This window comes from Pelobates fuscus, chromosome 2 (assembly GCF_036172605.1).
Source record: "Pelobates fuscus isolate aPelFus1 chromosome 2, aPelFus1.pri, whole genome shotgun sequence".
Lineage (NCBI taxonomy): Eukaryota > Metazoa > Chordata > Amphibia > Anura > Pelobatidae > Pelobates > Pelobates fuscus.
This window is the reverse complement of record NC_086318.1, coordinates 355,447,626-355,461,547: the sequence shown is the minus strand read 5'-3', so window position 1 is coordinate 355,461,547 and position 13,922 is coordinate 355,447,626. Positions and strand designations below refer to the sequence as shown.

The window sequence follows — 13,922 nt, the reverse complement described above, 5'->3', positions numbered from 1 at the left end:
CACTACATGCTACGAATTCCCATCCTTCGGCTCATTGGCCTAGCATTTGCCTTTATGCAAATTGCTCCTTCGCACCCTGAATCCAGCTCAATTATTCACACCTAACCACCTGAAGGCACTAAAATTACTGGTAGCTAAGGAAAACAACGATCAGCCACGAGGTTTGGTAATCTTTTGTAGCCTTCTATCATTTGGATTATTTATTTGCTTTTTTTTTTTTTAACTTGCTTTATTATTTCACCACAGCCTAAAGGAAAGGCTTCCCAGCGGGCGTGCCTTTGAATGTACCCGTCATGTCATACTTACCTGGCAGGGGAGCAATAGCCATGATTTCTAAGGTGGCTCTCCCAGAGTGAGGCTGGTTCATTGCACTCCATACCAGTTGACCTCTGCGATTTCCTCAAATGTGGGAAACTCGACTGCATAATTTATGGTAGTGGGGGACTGCGTTCGCGCTTTCCCCTGTGTTTGCTTGTTTGACAAAAATAGAGAACTTCACCAATTCTGACGAAGGATAATTTCAGCCACGGCACCCGTCTTCTTTGGCTCTTACTTTCCGCATCAAGCAGGCAGCGACAATCATTTCCTAGGCTTGATCATTTTTATTATCTATGTTTTCTGGAGACCAGTTTTAAGCCAGAATTTCACTTTTTATTTTAACTTTTCAGCTTTTTTTTCATCATTTTTTTATCCTGACTTCTTTTGATTTATTGTATGCTTCAATGCAATGGAAGAAATAAAGAATTGGAGACCTATATTACGTCTTCCAACAGAACGTAACGTTTGATTGAATTTCTGGGAAAAAAAGATTTTCTGGATCAAGGCAGTGAATTGCCGCTTGAGACAATCAGACCAAACCTTAGGAATAGCTGGGTGGTCGCTAGCACTTACTAATGAACACCATGGAATTTTGAAAAAGCCACCACAAATGTTCTTTCAGCCCTGTTGAGTGTGGATGAAGAGAAGACAGGTGCTAGGCAAGGGTCATTCCTATCGATGGAGTCATGAAATGTGTGACTTTGGGGACGAACGTAGACCAGCGGATTGTGTACTCTGCCTAATGGCTGCTGTAGTAGAATCTTGGCAAAACTGTTTCCAAAGAGAGAAAAAAAATTGTACAAGGTTTGTTGCAAGATATGGTTGCCCTCACTCTCTGTTATAGGTTTGGAACCATTCCAAGATGCCATATAAGAAGACCGAGGAATTTGTTGCTTTTCAGCTTTTTTTTCATCATTTTTTTATCCTGACTTCTTTTGATTTATTGTATGCTTCAATGCAATGGAAGAAATAAAGAATTGGAGACCTATATTACGTCTTCCAACAGAACGTAACGTTTGATTGAATTTCTGGGAAAAAAAGATTTTCTGGATGAAGGCAGTGAATTGCCGCTTGAGACAATCAGACCAAACCTTAGGAATAGCTGGGTGGTCGCTAGCACTTACTAATGAACACCATGGAATTTTGAAAAAGCCACCACAAATGTTCTTTCAGCCCTGTTGAGTGTGGATGAAGAGAAGACAGGTGCTAGGCAAGGGTCATTCCTATCGATGGAGTCATGAAATGTGTGACTTTGGGGACGAACGTAGACCAGCGGATTGTGTACTCTGCCTAATGGCTGCTGTAGTAGAATCTTGGCAAAACTGTTTCCAAAGAGAGAAAAAAAATTGTACAAGGTTTGCTGCAAGATATGGTTGCCCTCACTCTCTGTTATAGGTTTGGAACCATTCCAAGATGCCATATAAGAAGACCGAGGAATTTGTTGGGGTTTAAGCTTCCCTGTAGGAGGAAGCGGGCCTAATTCGAATATTGCCTCCCACAATCCTTTGCAATGGATATGGTCATGAACTTTTTCTCACCGCTGTTTTAAAGTGTCCTTACGTGGTAGCTCTTAAAAGCTGGCCCACTTGAACAGTTAACTTTGCGCAGTGGCAGTATCGTAGCCCATGAGGTCAATCCGAGGCGTGATTATTGCTAATTGAAAACTTTACCCAATACCCCGCCATGATGACTTGAAATACAGTCAGCATTGGCAATTTTTGACAGGCTCTAAGGAGACTGAAAGATTGGTTTAAAAAAAGTTTATGGCGCCCCATGTCTAGGGCGTGTCTTACGTGACTCCCGTTTCTTCCTGAGCTCTGTTGCACCATTCCTTTATGCAAATTGCTCCTTCGCACCCTGAATCCAGCTCAATTATTCACACCTAACCACCTGAAGGCACTAAAATTACTGGTAGCTAAGGAAAACAACGATCAGCCACGAGGTTTGGTAATCTTTTGTAGCCTTCTATCATTTGGATTATTTATTTGCTTTTTTTTTTTTTTTTTTTTAACTTGCTTTATTATTTCACCACAGCCTAAAGGAAAGGCTTCCCAGCGGGCGTGCCTTTGAATGTACCCGTCATGTCATACTTACCTGGCAGGGGAGCAATAGCCATGATCCCTAAGGTGGCTCTCCCAGAGTGAGGCTGGTTCATTGCACTCCGTACCAGTTGACCTCTGCGATTTCCTCAAATGTGGGAAACTCGACTGCATAATTTATGGTAGTGGGGGACTGCGTTCGCGCTTTCCCCTGTGTTTGCTTGTTTGACAAAAATAGAGAACTTCACCAATTCTGATGAATGATAATTTCAGCCACGGCACCCGTCTTCTTTGGCTCTTACTTTCCACATCAAGCAGGCAGCGACAATCATTTCCTAGGCTTGATCATTTTTATTATCTATGTTTTCTGGAGACCAGTTTTAAGCCAGAATTTCACTTTTTATTTTAACTTTTCAGCTTTTTTTTCATCATTTTTTTATCCTGACTTCTTTTGATTTATTGTATGCTTCAATGCAATGGAAGAAATAAAGAATTGGAGACCTATATTACGTCTTCCAACAGAACGTAACGTTTGATTGAATTTCTGGGAAAAAAAGATTTTCTGGATCAAATCAGTGAATTGCCGCTTGAGACAATCAGACCAAACCTTAGGAATAGCTGGGTGGTCGCTAGCACTTACTAATGAACACCATGGAATTTTGAAAAAGCCACCACAAATGTTCTTTCAGCCCTGTTGAGTGTGGATGAAGAGAAGACAGGTGCTAGGCAAGGGTCATTCCTATCGATGGAGTCATGAAATGTGTGACTTTGGGGACGAACGTAGACCAGCGGATTGTGTACTCTGCCTAATGGCTGCTGTAGTAGAATCTTGGCAAAACTGTTTCCAAAGAGAGAAAAAAAATTGTACAAGGTTTGCTGCAAGATATGGTTGCCCTCACTCTCTGTTATAGGTTTGGAACCATTCCAAGATGCCATATAAGAAGACCGAGGAATTTGTTGGGGTTTAAGCTTCCCTGTAGGAGGAAGCGGGCCTAATTAGAATATTGCCTCCCATAATCCTTTGCAATGGCTTATGGTCATGAACTTTTTCTCACCGCTGTCTTAAAGTGTCCTTACGTGGTAGCTCTTAAAAGCTGGCCCACTTGAACAGCTAGCTTTGCGCAGTGGCAGTATCGTAGCCCATGAGGTCAATCCGAGGCGTGATTATTGCTAATAGAAAACTTTACCCAATACCCCGCCATGATGACTTGAAATACATTCAGCATTGGCAATTTTTGACAGGCTCTAAGGAGACTGAAAGATTGGTTTAATAAAAGTTTATGGCGCCCCATGTCTAGGGCGTGTCTTACGTGACTCCCGTTTCTTCCTGAGCTCTGTTGCACCATTCCTTCCGCTGGCTTCTTAGCATTTCCCTTTTACCTTTCTCTCCCACTGAATTCACTTGTTTCCGGCAGCACACTATTCTCACTACATGCTACGAATTCCCATCCTTCGGCTCATTGGCCTAGCATTTGCCTTTATGCAAATTGCTCCTTCGCACCCTGAATCCAGCTCAATTATTCACACCTAACCACCTGAAGGCACTAAAATTACTGGTAGCTAAGGAAAACAATGATCAGCCACGAGGTTTGGTAATCTTTTGTAGCCTTCTATCATTTGGATTATTTATTTGCTTTTTTTTTTTTTTAAACTTACTTTATTATTTCACCACAGCCTAAAGGAAAGGCTTCCCAGCGGGCGTGCCTTTGAATGTACCCATCATGTCATACTTACCTGGCAGGGGAGCAATAGCCATGATCCCTAAGGTGGCTCTCCCAGAGTGAGGCTGGTTCATTGCACTCCGTACCAGTTGACCTCTGCGATTTCCTCAAATGTGGGAAACTCGACTGCATAATTTATGGTAGTGGGGGACTGCGTTCGCGCTTTCCCCTGTGTTTGCTTGTTTGACAAAAATAGAGAACTTCACCAATTCTGACGAAGGATAATTTCAGCCACGGCACCCGTCTTCTTTGGCTCTTACTTTCCGCATCAAGCAGGCAGCGACAATCATTTCCTAGGCTTGATCATTTTTATTATCTATGTTTTCTGGAGACCAGTTTTAAGCCAGAATTTCACTTTTTATTTTAACTTTTCAGCTTTTTTTTCATCATTTTTTTATCCTGACTTCTTTTGATTTATTGTATGCTTCAATGCAATGGAAGAAATAAAGAATTGGAGACCTATATTACGTCTTCCAACAGAACGTAACGTTTGATTGAATTTCTGGGAAAAAAAAAATTTCTGGATCAAGGCAGTGAATTGCCGCTTGAGACAATCAGACCAAACCTTAGGAATAGCTGGGTGGTCGCTAGCACTTACTAATGAACACCATGGAATTTTGAAAAAGCCACCACAAATGTTCTTTCAGCCCTGTTGAGTGTGGATGAAGAGAAGACAGGTGCTAGGCAAGGGTCATTCCTATCGATGGAGTCATGAAATGTGTGACTTTGGGGACGAACGTAGACCAGCGGATTGTGTACTCTGCCTAATGGCTGCTGTAGTAGAATCTTGGCAAAACCGTTTCCAAAGAGAGAAAAAAAATTGTACAAGGTTTGCTGCAAGATATGGTTGCCCTCACTCTCTGTTATAGGTTTGGAACCATTCCAAGATGCCATATAAGAAGACCGAGGAATTTGTTGGGGTTTAAGCTTCCCTGTAGGAGGAAGCGGGCCTAATTAGAATATTGCCTCCCACAATCCTTTGCAATGGCTTATGGTCATGAACTTTTTCTCACCGCTGTCTTAAAGTGTCCTTACGTGGTAGCTCTTAAAAGCTGGCCCACTTGAACAGTTATCTTTGCGCAGTGGTAGTATCGTAGCCCATGAGGTCAATCCGAGGCGTGATTATTGCTAATTGAAAACTTTACCCAATACCCTGCCATGATGACTTGAAATACAGTCAGCATTGGCAATTTTTGACAGGCTCTAAGGAGACTGAAAGATTGGTTTAATAAAAGTTTATGGCGCCCCATGTCTAGGGCGTGTCTTACGTGACTCCCGTTTCTTCCTGAGCTCTGTTGCACCATTCCTTCCGCTGGCTTCTTAGCATTTCCCTTTTACCTTTCTCTCCCACTGAATTCACTTGTTTCCGGCAGCACACTATTCTCACTACATGCTACGAATTCCCATCCTTCGGCTCATTGGCCTAGCATTTGCCTTTATGCAAATTGCTCCTTCGCACCCTGAATCCAGCTCAATTATTCACACCTAACCACCTGAAGGCACTAAAATTACTGGTAGCTAAGGAAAACAACGATCAGCCACGAGGTTTGGTAATCTTTTGTAGCCTTCTATCATTTGGATTATTTATTTGCTTTTTTTTTTTTTTTAAACTTACTTTATTATTTCACCACAGCCTAAAGGAAAGGCTTCCCAGCGGGCGTGCCTTTGAATGTACCCATCACGTCATACTTACCTGGCAGGGGAGCAATAGCCATGATCCCTAAGGTGGCTCTCCCAGAGTGAGGCTGGTTCATTGCACTCCGTACCAGTTGACCTCTGCGATTTCCTCAAATGTGGGAAACTCGACTGCATAATTTATGGTAGTGGGGGACTGCGTTCGCGCTTTCCCCTGTGTTTGCTTGTTTGACAAAAATAGAGAACTTCACCAATTCTGACGAAGGATAATTTCAGCCACGGCACCCGTCTTCTTTGGCTCTTACTTTCCGCATCAAGCAGGCAGCGACAATCATTTCCTAGGCTTGATCATTTTTATTATCTATGTTTTCTGGAGACCAGTTTTAAGCCAGAATTTCACTTTTTATTTTAACTTTTCAGCTTTTTTTTCATCATTTTTTTATCCTGACTTCTTTTGATTTATTGTATGCTTCAATGCAATGGAAGAAATAAAGAATTGGAGACCTATATTACGTCTTCCAACAGAACGTAACGTTTGATTGAATTTCTGGGAAAAAAAAAATTTCTGGATCAAGGCAGTGAATTGCCGCTTGAGACAATCAGACCAAACCTTAGGAATAGCTGGGTGGTCGCTAGCACTTACTAATGAACACCATGGAATTTTGAAAAAGCCACCACAAATGTTCTTTCAGCCCTGTTGAGTGTGGATGAAGAGAAGACAGGTGCTAGGCAAGGGTCATTCCTATCGATGGAGTCATGAAATGTGTGACTTTGGGGACGAACGTAGACCAGCGGATTGTGTACTCTGCCTAATGGCTGCTGTAGTAGAATCTTGGCAAAACCGTTTCCAAAGAGAGAAAAAAAATTGTACAAGGTTTGCTGCAAGATATGGTTGCCCTCACTCTCTGTTATAGGTTTGGAACCATTCCAAGATGCCATATAAGAAGACCGAGGAATTTGTTGGGGTTTAAGCTTCCCTGTAGGAGGAAGCTGGCCTAATTAGAATATTGCCTCCCACAATCCTTTGCAATGGCTTATGGTCATGAACTTTTTCTCACCGCTGTCTTAAAGTGTCCTTACGTGGTAGCTCTTAAAAGCTGGCCCACTTGAACAGTTATCTTTGCGCAGTGGCAGTATCGTAGCCCATGAGGTCAATCCGAGGCGTGATTATTGCTAATTGAAAACTTTACCCAATACCCCGCCATGATGACTTGAAATACAGTCAGCATTGGCAATTTTTGACAGGCTCTAAGGGGACTGAAAGATTGGTTTAAAAAAAGTTTATGGCGCCCCATGTCTAGGGCGTGTCTTACGTGACTCCCGTTTCTTCCTGAGCTCTGTTGCACCATTCCTTCCGCTGGCTTCCTTGCATTTCCCTTTTACCTTTCTCTCCCACTGAATCCACTTGTTTCCGGCAGCACACTATTCTCACTACATGCTACGAATTCCCATCCTTCGGCTCATTGGCCTAGCATTTGCCTTTATGCAAATTGCTCCTTCGCACCCTGAATCCAGCTCAATTATTCACACCTAACCACCTGAAGGCACTAAAATTACTGGTAGCTAAGGAAAACAACGATCAGCCATGAGGTTTGGTAATCTTTTGTAGCCTTCTATCATTTGGATTATTTATTTGCTCTTCTTTTTTTTTTTTTTTAACTTGCTTTATTATTTCACCACAGCCTAAAGGAAAGGCTTCCCAGCGGGCGTGCCTTTGAATGTACCCGTCATGTCATACTTACCTGGCAGGGGAGCAATAGCCATGCTCCCTAAGGTGGCTCTCCCAGAGTGAGGCTGGTTCATTGCACTCCGTACCAGTTGACCTCTGCGATTTCCTCAAATGTGGGAAACTCGACTGCATAATTTATGGTAGTGGGGGACTGCGTTCGCGCTTTCCCCTGTGTTTGCTTGTTTGACAAAAATAGAGAACTTCACCAATTCTGATGAAGGATAATTTCAGCCACGGCACCCGTCTTCTTTGGCTCTTACTTTCCACATCAAGCAGGCAGCGACAATCATTTCCTAGGCTTGATCATTTTTATTATCTATGTTTTCTGGAGACCAGTTTTAAGCCAGAATTTCACTTTTTATTTTAACTTTTCAGCTTTTTTTTCATCATTTTTTTATCCTGACTTCTTTTGATTTATTGTATGCTTCAATGCAATGGAAGAAATAAAGAATTGGAGACCTATATTACGTCTTCCAACAGAACGTAACGTTTGATTGAATTTCTGGGAAAAAAAGATTTTCTGGATCAAGGCAGTGAATTGCCGCTTGAGACAATCAGACCAAACCTTAGGAATAGCTGGGTGGTCGCTAGCACTTACTAATGAACACCATGGAATTTTGAAAAAGCCACCACAAATGTTCTTTCAGCCCTGTTGAGTGTGGATGAAGAGAAGACAGGTGCTAGGCAAGGGTCATTCCTATCGATGGAGTCATGAAATGTGTGACTTTGGGGACGAACGTAGACCAGCGGATTGTGTACTCTGCCTAATGGCTGCTGTAGTAGAATCTTGGCAAAACTGTTTCCAAAGAGAGAAAAAAAATTGTACAAGGTTTGCTGCAAGATATGGTTGCCCTCACTCTCTGTTATAGGTTTGGAACCATTCCAAGATGCCATATAAGAAGACCGAGGAATTTGTTGGGGTTTAAGCTTCCCTGTAGGAGGAAGCGGGCCTAATTAGAATATTGCCTCCCATAATCCTTTGCAATGGCTTATGGTCATGAACTTTTTCTCACCGCTGTCTTAAAGTGTCCTTACGTGGTAGCTCTTAAAAGCTGGCCCACTTGAACAGCTAGCTTTGCGCAGTGGCAGTATCGTAGCCCTTGAGGTCAATCCGAGGCGTGATTATTGCTAATTGAAAACTTTACCCAATACCCTGCCATGATGACTTGAAATACAGTCAGCATTGGCAATTTTTGACAGGCTCTAAGGAGACTGAAAGATTGGTTTAATAAAAGTTTATGGCGCCCCATGTCTAGGGCGTGTCTTACGTGACTCCCGTTTCTTCCTGAGCTCTGTTGCACCATTCCTTCCGCTGGCTTCTTAGCATTTCCCTTTTACCTTTCTCTCCCACTGAATTCACTTGTTTCCGGCAGCACACTATTCTCACTACATGCTACGAATTCCCATCCTTCGGCTCATTGGCCTAGCATTTGCCTTTATGCAAATTGCTCCTTCGCACCCTGAATCCAGCTCAATTATTCACACCTAACCACCTGAAGGCACTAAAATTACTGGTAGCTAAGGAAAACAACGATCAGCCACGAGGTTTGGTAATCTTTTGTAGCCTTCTATCATTTGGATTATTTATTTGCTTTTTTTTTTTTTTTAAACTTACTTTATTATTTCACCACAGCCTAAAGGAAAGGCTTCCCAGCGGGCGTGCCTTTGAATGTACCCGTCATGTCATACTTACCTGGCAGGGGAGCAATAGCCATGATCCCTAAGGTGGCTCTCCCAGAGTGAGGCTGGTTCATTGCACTCCGTACCAGTTGACCTCTGCGATTTCCTCAAATGTGGGAAACTCGACTGCATAATTTATGGTAGTGGGGGACTGCGTTCGCGCTTTCCCCTGTGTTTGCTTGTTTGACAAAAATAGAGAACTTCACCAATTCTGACGAAGGATAATTTCAGTCACGGCACCCGTCTTCTTTGGCTCTTACTTTCCGCATCAAGCAGGCAGCGACAATCATTTCCTAGGCTTGATCATTTTTATTATCTATGTTTTCTGGAGACCAGTTTTAAGCCAGAATTTCACTTTTTATTTTAACTTTTCAGCTTTTTTTTCATCATTTTTTTATCCTGACTTCTTTTGATTTATTGTATGCTTCAATGCAATGGAAGAAATAAAGAATTGGAGACCTATATTACGTCTTCCAACAGAACGTAACGTTTGATTGAATTTCTGGGAAAAAAAAAATTTCTGGATCAAGGCAGTGAATTGCCGCTTGAGACAATCAGACCAAACCTTAGGAATAGCTGGGTGGTCGCTAGCACTTACTAATGAACACCATGGAATTTTGAAAAAGCCACCACAAATGTTCTTTCAGCCCTGTTGAGTGTGGATGAAGAGAAGACAGGTGCTAGGCAAGGGTCATTCCTATCGATGGAGTCATGAAATGTGTGACTTTGGGGACGAACGTAGACCAGCGGATTGTGTACTCTGCCTAATGGCTGCTGTAGTAGAATCTTGGCAAAACCGTTTCCAAAGAGAGAAAAAAAATTGTACAAGGTTTGCTGCAAGATATGGTTGCCCTCACTCTCTGTTATAGGTTTGGAACCATTCCAAGATGCCATATAAGAAGACCGAGGAATTTGTTGGGGTTTAAGCTTCCCTGTAGGAGGAAGCGGGCCTAATTAGAATATTGCCTCCCACAATCCTTTGCAATGGCTTATGGTCATGAACTTTTTCTCACCGCTGTCTTAAAGTGTCCTTACGTGGTAGCTCTTAAAAGCTGGCCCACTTGAACAGTTATCTTTGCGCAGTGGCAGTATCGTAGCCCATGAGGTCAATCCGAGGCGTGATTATTGCTAATTGAAAACTTTACCCAATACCCCGCCATGATGACTTGAAATACAGTCAGCATTGGCAATTTTTGACAGGCTCTAAGGGGACTGAAAGATTGGTTTAAAAAAAGTTTATGGCGCCCCATGTCTAGGGCGTGTCTTACGTGACTCCCGTTTCTTCCTGAGCTCTGTTGCACCATTCCTTCCGCTGGCTTCCTTGCATTTCCCTTTTACCTTTCTCTCCCACTGAATCCACTTGTTTCCGGCAGCACACTATTCTCACTACATGCTACGAATTCCCATCCTTCGGCTCATTGGCCTAGCATTTGCCTTTATGCAAATTGCTCCTTCGCACCCTGAATCCAGCTCAATTATTCACACCTAACCACCTGAAGGCACTAAAATTACTGGTAGCTAAGGAAAACAACGATCAGCCACGAGGTTTGGTAATCTTTTGTAGCCTTCTATCATTTGGATTATTTATTTGCTCTTCTTTTTTTTTTTTTTTTAAACTTGCTTTATTATTTCACCACAGCCTAAAGGAAAGGCTTCCCAGCGGGCGTGCCTTTGAATGTACCCATCATGTCATACTTACCTGGCAGGGGAGCAATAGCCATGATCCCTAAGGTGGCTCTCCCAGAGTGAGGCTGGTTCATTGCACTCCGTACCAGTTGACCTCTGCGATTTCCTCAAATGTGGGAAACTCGACTGCATAATTTATGGTAGTGGGGGACTGCGTTCGCGCTTTCCCCTGTGTTTGCTTGTTTGACAAAAATAGAGAACTTCACCAATTCTGACGAAGGATAATTTCAGCCACGGCACCCGTCTTCTTTGGCTCTTACTTTCCACATCAAGCAGGCAGCGACAATCATTTCCTAGGCTTGATCATTTTTATTATCTATGTTTTCTGGAGACCAGTTTTAAGCCAGAATTTCACTTTTTATTTTAACTTTTCAGCTTTTTTTTCATCATTTTTTTATCCTGACTTCTTTTGATTTATTGTATGCTTCAATGCAATGGAAGAAATAAAGAATTGGAGACCTATATTACGTCTTCCAACAGAACGTAACGTTTGATTGAATTTCTGGGAAAAAAAGATTTTCTGGATCAAGGCAGTGAATTGCCGCTTGAGACAATCAGACCAAACCTTAGGAATAGCTGGGTGGTCGCTAGCACTTACTAATGAACACCATGGAATTTTGAAAAAGCCACCACAAATGTTCTTTCAGCCCTGTTGAGTGTGGATGAAGAGAAGACAGGTGCTAGGCAAGGGTCATTCCTATCGATGGAGTCATGAAATGTGTGACTTTGGGGACGAACGTAGACCAGCGGATTGTGTACTCTGCCTAATGGCTGCTGTAGTAGAATCTTGGCAAAACTGTTTCCAAAGAGAGAAAAAAAATTGTACAAGGTTTGCTGCAAGATATGGTTGCCCTCACTCTCTGTTATAGGTTTGGAACCATTCCAAGATGCCATATAAGAAGACCGAGGAATTTGTTGGGGTTTAAGCTTCCCTGTAGGAGGAAGCGGGCCTAATTAGAATATTGCCTCCCATAATCCTTTGCAATGGCTTATGGTCATGAACTTTTTCTCACCGCTGTCTTAAAGTGTCCTTACGTGGTAGCTCTTAAAAGCTGGCCCACTTGAACAGCTAGCTTTGCGCAGTGGCAGTATCGTAGCCCATGAGGTCAATCCGAGGCGTGATTATTGCTAATTGAAAACTTTACCCAATACCCCGCCATGATGACTTGAAATACAGTCAGCATTGGCAATTTTTGACAGGCTCTAAGGAGACTGAAAGATTGGTTTAATAAAAGTTTATGGCGCCCCATGTCTAGGGCGTGTCTTACGTGACTCCCGTTTCTTCCTGAGCTCTGTTGCACCATTCCTTCCGCTGGCTTCTTAGCATTTCCCTTTTACCTTTCTCTCCCACTGAATTCACTTGTTTCCGGCAGCACACTATTCTCACTACATGCTACGAATTCCCATCCTTCGGCTCATTGGCCTAGCATTTGCCTTTATGCAAATTGCTCCTTCGCACCCTGAATCCAGCTCAATTATTCACACCTAACCACCTGAAGGCACTAAAATTACTGGTAGCTAAGGAAAACAACGATCAGCCACGAGGTTTGGTAATCTTTTGTAGCCTTCTATCATTTGGATTATTTATTTGCTTTTTTTTTTTTTTTAACTTGCTTTATTATTTCACCACAGCCTAAAGGAAAGGCTTCCCAGCGGGCGTGCCTTTGAATGTACCCGTCATGTCATACTTACCTGGCAGGGGAGCAATAGCCATGATCCCTAAGGTGGCTCTCCCAGAGTGAGGCTGGTTCATTGCACTCCGTACCAGTTGACCTCTGCGATTTCCTCAAATGTGGGAAACTCGACTGCATAATTTATGGTAGTGGGGGACTGCGTTCGCGCTTTCCCCTGTGTTTGCTTGTTTGACAAAAATAGAGAACTTCACCAATTCTGACGAAGGATAATTTCAGCCACGGCACCCGTCTTCTTTGGCTCTTACTTTCCGCATCAAGCAGGCAGCGACAATCATTTCCTAGGCTTGATCATTTTTATTATCTATGTTTTCTGGAGACCAGTTTTAAGCCAGAATTTCACTTTTTATTTTAACTTTTCAGCTTTTTTTTCATCATTTTTTTATCCTGACTTCTTTTGATTTATTGTATGCCTCAATGCAATGGAAGAAATAAAGAATTGGAGACCTATATTACGTCTTCCAACAGAACGTAACGTTTGATTGAATTTCTGGGAAAAAAAGATTTTCTGGATCAAGGCAGTGAATTGCCGCTTGAGACAATCAGACCAAACCTTAGGAATAGCTGGGTGGTCGCTAGCACTTACTAATGAACACCATGGAATTTTGAAAAAGCCACCACAAATGTTCTTTCAGCCCTGTTGAGTGTGGATGAAGAGAAGACAGGTGCTAGGCAAGGGTCATTCCTATCGATGGAGTCATGAAATGTGTGACTTTGGGGACGAACGTAGACCAGCGGATTGTGTACTCTGCCTAATGGCTGCTGTAGTAGAATCTTGGCAAAACTGTTTCCAAAGAGAGAAAAAAAATTGTACAAGGTTTGCTGCAAGATATGGTTGCCCTCACTCTCTGTTATAGGTTTGGAACCATTCCAAGATGCCATATAAGAAGACCGAGGAATTTGTTGGGGTTTAAGCTTCCCTGTAGGAGGAAGCGGGCCTAATTAGAATATTGCCTCCCATAATCCTTTGCAATGGCTTATGGTCATGAACTTTTTCTCACCGCTGTCTTAAAGTGTCCTTACGTGGTAGCTCTTAAAAGCTGGCCCACTTGAACAGCTAGCTTTGCGCAGTGGCAGTATCGTAGCCCATGAGGTCAATCCGAGGCGTGATTATTGCTAATTGAAAACTTTACCCAATACCCTGCCATGATGACTTGAAATACAGTCAGCATTGGCAATTTTTGACAGGCTCTAAGGAGACTGAAAGATTGGTTTAATAAAAGTTTATGGCGCCCCATGTCTAGGGCGTGTCTTACGTGACTCCCGTTTCTTCCTGAGCTCTGTTGCACCATTCCTTCCGCTGGCTTCTTAGCATTTCCCTTTTACCTTTCTCTCCCACTGAATTCACTTGTTTCCGGCAGCATACTATTCTCACTACATGCTACGAATTCCCATCCTTCGGCTCATTGGCCTAGCATTTGCC

The 13,922-nt window shown here is 42.7% G+C and overlaps 16 non-coding genes across 16 annotated transcripts; all 16 read left to right on the top strand.

Annotated features, from left to right (window-relative positions):
* Positions 1–298: 298 nt before the first annotated feature.
* On the top strand, positions 299–465 carry LOC134591379 (U1 spliceosomal RNA). The gene has a single exon (XR_010088167.1). It is a non-coding gene; the product is annotated as a U1 spliceosomal RNA (small nuclear RNA).
* A 1,449-nt stretch (positions 466–1,914) lies between these two features.
* On the top strand, positions 1,915–2,055 carry LOC134592986 (U4 spliceosomal RNA). Its single transcript, XR_010089533.1, has one exon. It is a non-coding gene; the product is annotated as a U4 spliceosomal RNA (small nuclear RNA).
* A 349-nt stretch (positions 2,056–2,404) lies between these two features.
* Positions 2,405–2,571, top strand: LOC134590116 (U1 spliceosomal RNA). The gene has a single exon (XR_010087088.1). It is a non-coding gene; the product is annotated as a U1 spliceosomal RNA (small nuclear RNA).
* Positions 2,572–3,470: 899 nt separating this feature from the next.
* Positions 3,471–3,611, top strand: LOC134593843 (U4 spliceosomal RNA). The gene has a single exon (XR_010090267.1). It is a non-coding gene; the product is annotated as a U4 spliceosomal RNA (small nuclear RNA).
* Positions 3,612–4,083: 472 nt separating this feature from the next.
* Positions 4,084–4,250, top strand: LOC134590115 (U1 spliceosomal RNA). The gene has a single exon (XR_010087087.1). It is a non-coding gene; the product is annotated as a U1 spliceosomal RNA (small nuclear RNA).
* Positions 4,251–5,149: 899 nt separating this feature from the next.
* Positions 5,150–5,290, top strand: LOC134593179 (U4 spliceosomal RNA). The gene has a single exon (XR_010089699.1). It is a non-coding gene; the product is annotated as a U4 spliceosomal RNA (small nuclear RNA).
* A 473-nt stretch (positions 5,291–5,763) lies between these two features.
* Positions 5,764–5,930, top strand: LOC134590113 (U1 spliceosomal RNA). Its single transcript, XR_010087086.1, has one exon. It is a non-coding gene; the product is annotated as a U1 spliceosomal RNA (small nuclear RNA).
* An 899-nt stretch (positions 5,931–6,829) lies between these two features.
* Positions 6,830–6,970, top strand: LOC134593093 (U4 spliceosomal RNA). Its single transcript, XR_010089625.1, has one exon. It is a non-coding gene; the product is annotated as a U4 spliceosomal RNA (small nuclear RNA).
* Positions 6,971–7,447: 477 nt separating this feature from the next.
* LOC134590667 (U1 spliceosomal RNA) lies at positions 7,448–7,614 on the top strand. Its single transcript, XR_010087556.1, has one exon. It is a non-coding gene; the product is annotated as a U1 spliceosomal RNA (small nuclear RNA).
* An 899-nt stretch (positions 7,615–8,513) lies between these two features.
* Positions 8,514–8,654, top strand: LOC134593568 (U4 spliceosomal RNA). The gene has a single exon (XR_010090031.1). It is a non-coding gene; the product is annotated as a U4 spliceosomal RNA (small nuclear RNA).
* Positions 8,655–9,127: 473 nt separating this feature from the next.
* On the top strand, positions 9,128–9,294 carry LOC134590112 (U1 spliceosomal RNA). The gene has a single exon (XR_010087085.1). It is a non-coding gene; the product is annotated as a U1 spliceosomal RNA (small nuclear RNA).
* An 899-nt stretch (positions 9,295–10,193) lies between these two features.
* Positions 10,194–10,334, top strand: LOC134593092 (U4 spliceosomal RNA). The gene has a single exon (XR_010089624.1). It is a non-coding gene; the product is annotated as a U4 spliceosomal RNA (small nuclear RNA).
* Positions 10,335–10,813: 479 nt separating this feature from the next.
* On the top strand, positions 10,814–10,980 carry LOC134590110 (U1 spliceosomal RNA). The gene has a single exon (XR_010087084.1). It is a non-coding gene; the product is annotated as a U1 spliceosomal RNA (small nuclear RNA).
* An 899-nt stretch (positions 10,981–11,879) lies between these two features.
* Positions 11,880–12,020, top strand: LOC134592566 (U4 spliceosomal RNA). The gene has a single exon (XR_010089175.1). It is a non-coding gene; the product is annotated as a U4 spliceosomal RNA (small nuclear RNA).
* Positions 12,021–12,492: 472 nt separating this feature from the next.
* On the top strand, positions 12,493–12,659 carry LOC134590109 (U1 spliceosomal RNA). Its single transcript, XR_010087083.1, has one exon. It is a non-coding gene; the product is annotated as a U1 spliceosomal RNA (small nuclear RNA).
* An 899-nt stretch (positions 12,660–13,558) lies between these two features.
* Positions 13,559–13,699, top strand: LOC134593328 (U4 spliceosomal RNA). The gene has a single exon (XR_010089826.1). It is a non-coding gene; the product is annotated as a U4 spliceosomal RNA (small nuclear RNA).
* Positions 13,700–13,922: the final 223 nt, after the last annotated feature.